The 6,181-nt window shown below is 38.5% G+C and overlaps 1 pseudogene; it reads right to left on the bottom strand.

Annotated features, from left to right (window-relative positions):
- Positions 1–2,956: 2,956 nt before the first annotated feature.
- LOC102482804 (nucleolin-like) lies at positions 2,957–4,691 on the bottom strand (annotated as a pseudogene).
- Positions 4,692–6,181: the final 1,490 nt, after the last annotated feature.

The raw sequence follows: 6,181 nt of genomic DNA, 5'->3' as shown, positions 1-6,181 counted from the left end.
GATTTCAGTGCTTCCAGAGGCCTCTGTACAGACATCAAGCACTAGGGAAAGTTTCAGGGGTGAGGGGAAGGACTTTCTTAGCCTCTTGGAGAGGTCTGGCTGGCAAGGAGGTCCTGACAACTGAGCTTCTGTTTGTGCCATTTGCGATTTGCTTTGGTCCTACTCTTGTGACCGGGAGTTGCGTCTTGGGGAGCTGCAGTTAATTTTCTGATCCAGCAGCCCTCCTGGGTAATTCCTGGGGACCTTGTCATTCGGTAGCCACACACTGGCTAAAGGATCACTTTCAGGGCCAGGTATCTGAACACTGGACTGGGAACCTTGCATTTCTATCCCTTCCCTTCCTTGTACATCCTGATATCCTCCAACTTTCCCTGCATTAAGACCACATGTCGTTTCACATGAGCTGTTACACGGAACTTTCATGCCTCATCAGAATCCGCTTCTGATTTACACAACTCTGTTTGACCCTCGCTTGAGGATAAAGACAGCCTAGTGATTAAGAACATTTCCATCAAGAGAAAATGCTTCGTTCCTGTTACCCTCACACGGAACAGAAGCATTTCTAGCCAAAACAGCCATAAAGGAATGCACGAATGAATAAATACTTAAGAAAAGTTAAGACATGAGGCAAGTTGTATTCTCTCTCAGAGGATTACTCTACCAGCCATGTCTTTGATGGGATTCCAGGAGCAGCAAGAATAATCCTTTGTATGCATATGAAAATTTAGATTACACTGGAATTCAGCAATTCTGCTGGATCTGTATAATATAAAAACTGTTGACAATGAGGCACAGGTGTATCAAAGCCATTGTCTAAATTCACACATCTATTGCAGAGACTCGAAGTCTAACCCATATCTTCGGGCCCTCGATGCTCTCTATAGCATCCCTGTACTCCCTGTGGTCATCATCTTCCTGTGTATAAACTCACATCATTTTTTGTGTGTCTCTTACAGCAATATGCTTTGACATCTAGATATAGTTAGCAGTGTGATGAATGTTTCCTTCCTACTAAAGTACATGTCTATTGATTCATTTGAGTAAAGTCTGCATGATCCGTTTGTGTTTCATCTATATAGCAGAAAATAGGAACTTCATCATTGCTGAAGTTTTTAAATAACTTACTTCCAGGGTTCCCAGGCTATGTTTATTTATCTCAGAACAAATCCTGGAGAAGGTTAAGCGGTGGTCTGGACTATAGTTAGAAGAGCTTATTGTCACTACAGGAATCTTAAACCTTCAACTGGACTAGCTATTTTTCTGACCCAGTTTCTCTCTCCTCCCACCTCTTTATGCCAATGAACTGACCAGTGAGAGGTCAGGTCTGGAGCATAACTAGACTGTTTCGTGAAGAGAGGAGAAATGTGTGTGGTAAGTGCTTACTAAATGCTTTTTCTTGTCGATGGTGATATTAGACCCTTTATCATTCACATATAACTTCTTGCAAGATGAAATGTCTCATCGCAACAAAAGTAGCAATGGTATTAGGGAAGCAGAATCCGGGCTTCCCGTCTGGCACTAATCACTATGAGGACTAGACACGGGGCTATGACAGTGGCTTGCAGGCAGTTATTAGCATGAGAACAGTTCTTTGTGAACATGCGGAGAGGTCAATAAGTACATGATTATAAATTAGCTCGGTGGACTAGTGTGGTCATTAACTGGGTCGAGTGTTCCTATTTCGTATAATTGTTTGCTGCACCTGAATTAATTTGAGTGTTTAAATCTCGCATATTAATTCTGTGCTGCAGGATGTAAAGCTTTGGATTAATCCCTTTAATACTCTTTAGTATAAACACCTTAATCAAGCAACAGCTTTATAATTAGTTCTACTTACAGGCTGGATATAATTTACTAGTTTTACAGCTCATAAGTTACTGCAACTTTTTAATCATAGCAATTACGCTTTTGAATGTAAGCATAAATGGACTTTTCTAGTTGATTCCAAGAATGAAACCAAGGTAGTCAAAATCGGGAGATTAATAAAATCCAATATATGGATACACTTTGTATTTTTATGGCAGCTCAGGTTCACTCATCCTTGGAATTTAATCACCAGATTAAGGTAGGCTATTGAGCTGAGAAGGTAATTTTTTTTTTCTTTAAAAGGAAGTACAATTCTATATATATTACATATTTCTTTTGTTGGGTATGAAAAATGCTGACGTGATTTAATTTTATCGCAGCAGTGAGCACTCTGACAATATCCCTCTCGTGTACTAAACCTAGTAAGTAAATAATGGTTTAGCTACTAAGGATGTGCTGATCCATTTTTCTTTTTATCTATTTTTTTCCCTGAGGATTTTAAAGTACAAATCATCTCTGACATTGAGAACATTTGTATGGTCAGGCTACATAGTTGAGAAAGAAGCACTTTAAATTAAGTCTTAAATAGGCATTTAAATTAGATTTATTAAGAGAGTTATTTATATTAATTAAGGTAGAATTAATTATTTAAAACACTTTACCGAGGTTCAGAAATAGCATAAAAAATAAAGATCTCCCACTTGGTTGCTAAACCTCAGTGAATATACATTACTGGCTCATTTTCTTTAAATATATTTACTATCTTTACATATTTTGCTCAAAGATATTTATTATTTTTGATTCTGCTGTAAGCTTAATATATAGATAATTTTTCCCCCCAGAGTTTAGGACTTTTTAAAATTTGTCCTAAAGTCATTGAAAATGGTGCAAAAATAATGATAAAATATTCTGCTTTCTTTTACAATTCCCCACTGCAAAAACAAAAACAAAAACAAACAAAAAAAACACAAAGAACTATTTGTAGGGGAAAAAACGGTTTTGTACATGGGATGAAACAATATAAATTTAAAACTGACAGAAAAGGGTTAGCTCTATCACTCATCTCTTTAGAACATTCAAGTAATCCCTTTACTTTTTCCATCTCTGCTAATTATTCTGATCTCCATGGTATCCTCAGACTTCCTTTCATTCATCCTGAGTGACTCTGTAAGGGAGATTTTTGGCCAAAAAGGTGTTCTTGCATCTCAATCTTTCTTATTGTCTTTCCTTTTGGTTTCTCTAGCTTAATTTCATTGCCAAAGACTTTTAAACCAGTGAATTCCAACACTTTTTCTAGATCTTCAGCAGATTCAAAGTCCACATAACCAAATTTCAGGTTTTGTACATGGGATGAAACAATATAAATTTAAAACTGACAGAAAAGGGTTAGCTCTATCACTCATCTCTTTAGAACATTCAAGTAATCCCTTTACTTTTTCCATCTCTGCTAATTATTCTGATCTCCATGGTATCCTCAGACTTCCTTTCATTCATCCTGAGTGACTCTGTAAGGGAGATTTTTGGCCAAAAAGGTGTTCTTGCATCTCAATCTTTCTTATTGTCTTTCCTTTTGGTTTCTCTAGCTTAATTTCATTGCCAAAGACTTTTAAACCAGTGAATTCCAACACTTTTTCTAGATCTTCAGCAGATTCAAAGTCCACATAACCAAATTTCATAGATGTACTGATTCTGACATCCACAACAGCAAGATCACTTTTAGCAAAAACATCACTAATAGCAGTTTTTAATTCAGGAATAGATTTGTTATTGTTCAGGATTCCAACAGAGGAAAGGATGTAGTTGGCTCTGTGGCTTCCGCCTTCTGTTTCTTGGCCTCAGGAGCTTTCTGTTTGGTCATTTCCTTCTTTTGTTTTCCAGGAGTTTCTTTGACAGGCTCTTCTTCCTCCTCATCTTCCTCATCCTCACCCTCTTCCTCATCATCATCCTCATCTCATCCTCATCTTCATCATCTTCTTCATCCTCAGCCATGGTCTTGGCTTTCTTTTTTCTTTTTTTTGAGAGGTTTTTGCTATAGGGTGCATGCACTTGCCAGAAAGAGAGAGACAGAGAGACAGAAAGTGAGAAATCACCCCCCCTCCCCGGGGGATGGCCACAATGCAATCCCTTCTCCTCCATTCTCCTCTCGGGATCTTGGGCACGCACACACATGCACCCGGCGTGAATTTAAGCCACTGGGTCTGGGACTCGAACCACGGTCAACTATGTGGGAGTCCAGCAACATAGCCATTATGCTAACTGGTGGTCCCAGGTTTTGGCTTTCAGAGGTGCAGCTTTTCCAGGTGTTTTCTTTCCTTTGACTGGTGTGGTCTCCATAACTTCTTCTTCAGACTCATCTTCCTTATCCTCATCTTCCTTATCCTCATCTTAATCTTCCTCCTCCTCTGAGGCCAAGGCAGCAGCTGCTGCTTTTAGCACTGCTGACTCAAACTCACCCTCATTTTTATTCTCATCCTCATCCTCATCATCTTCCTCACTGTCATCTTTCTCCTTATCGCTGTCTTCCTTCTTGGCATTCTTGCCATTCTTTGTCGCCCTGGCTAGGGTGGCAACTCCTTTTTTACCAGGAGTTGCTACCAACGTTTACCCAGCATGACTCCCTTCTTGGTCAGATGTTGTGACTGCTTTGGTTGGTGTAATGATCTTCTCGGAAGCTATGGCAACATGGCAACTGCTTTTTTGCCTGGGTGACCACTACTTTCTTGGCAGGCGTGGCAACTGCAACTGTTCTTGTTGGTAAAACCACCACCTTCTCTGCCGGAGTTGTGGCAACCTTCTTGCCTTCTTTCTCCACTGCTATCATCTTCATCTTCTGACATTTTCTCATCCTCACTGTCTTCTTCTACCTCCTTTGGAGGAGAAGCCATTTTGGTGGGGTCACTTTGATTTTTTTACCAGCCTGTGGTGTTGTGAGTGAGTGGCACAGATGAGTCTTGAGGAACTCCAGTGTTGTTGATGGTGGCCATGGGCACTGAAGATCCCAGAGTGCCTACGCTCGGCTGCCAGCTAGAGTTTGAGACTCTACAGATAATTTTTCTAAGAAAAATAATAGGCTAACTCTTTTGTGTTACAACTGTAAAATCTATAATTAAATGAAATGATGTATAGGTGTACATAAATAGATATATAATTTTTATGAATTTATATGTATATTTTTGTCTATATATAAATATAAATAGATTATTATACGTTTTAATGTAGTGAAACATAGACAATGATTAAATATTTTGGTCATGCCAAAAAAAAGTCTGATTACTTTGTGGTTAATTTGGTCGCAGTGAATTCTATTGATTATAAACATGGTCAAAATAATTGACAATATTGTAGACCAGGTCAGAGGTTGCATATAAAAACAATTACTGTGGGATACTCTAAGAATGTTAACTTATAGTGATTAAATAGAATATCTCTTGCTTAATTGGCATAATGACGTTGTTCTTAGTTTATAATTGATGGGTATTGTAGAAACTTAGTTTATTAAGCAGTTATATAGAACTTTATCATTGAATACAGAATTTTAGGAAACATTCAGAAATAGAGACAAATCCTTTAGGACAGGAAATATACTGGAAGGTAACCAACTTCTGTGATAAACAGCCTGGCCAGAGATAAACTTAAGCCAACTGGAATCTTAGGGATGTAGAAGGAAGCAGTGGCTTACAAGAACAGAGACACTTTCTACTCATCAGGGAAGCTTCAGGTTAGCAATTCCAGACCATGTGAAGTGGGGTCCCTGAATAATCATTGAATTCACCCAAGAATTCAGTGTGGGTGAAGAATTCAATTCAATTCATCTGAGGCCAGGAAAGCACTAAACCAGATTTCCACCTCTGGAGGCATCAGAAACAAAGGTTTGCCAATGGGGTGGGGTGACAGAGATGAAAGCAATAGGCCTTTGTGTTGTGTTCGCCCTCTAGTGGCAGACCATAGTTGAGGGAGAGAAATAAATCTTACTGTTGAATGAAGACTGGAAAGATGATTATCATAAGGTTCATAAAAACAAATATATGCAACACTTCTTTTTTTTACTATTTTACTTAACTTTATTTATTTATTTTAATTTTACCAGAGGAAGCAAGCTGCCAGGCCTGGGACTTGAACTGCAGTCGGCCATGTGAGAGTCCCAGCGTCCTCAACCACTATACCATCTGCCAGCCCCTTAACGTGAGATCTTTAGGTTCCTAGGGGTATTTTTAGAGGTTTCCAAGTAATCTGAAAGATCAAAACAATTTTCATAATACTATAAAGACATTATTTGTTTTTTTTTTTTTCACCATGTTGACATTTGCACCAATGTTACAAAAACCATTAAGGGAAAAAAATGCTCACCCATTAGCCTGAATCAAGGCAGTAAATA

The sequence above is a fragment of the Tupaia chinensis genome, unplaced genomic scaffold, assembly GCF_000334495.1.
Source record: "Tupaia chinensis unplaced genomic scaffold, TupChi_1.0 Scaffold144025_1, whole genome shotgun sequence".
Classification (NCBI taxonomy): domain Eukaryota; kingdom Metazoa; phylum Chordata; class Mammalia; order Scandentia; family Tupaiidae; genus Tupaia; species Tupaia belangeri.
This window is presented reverse-complemented; position numbering and strand designations above follow the sequence as displayed.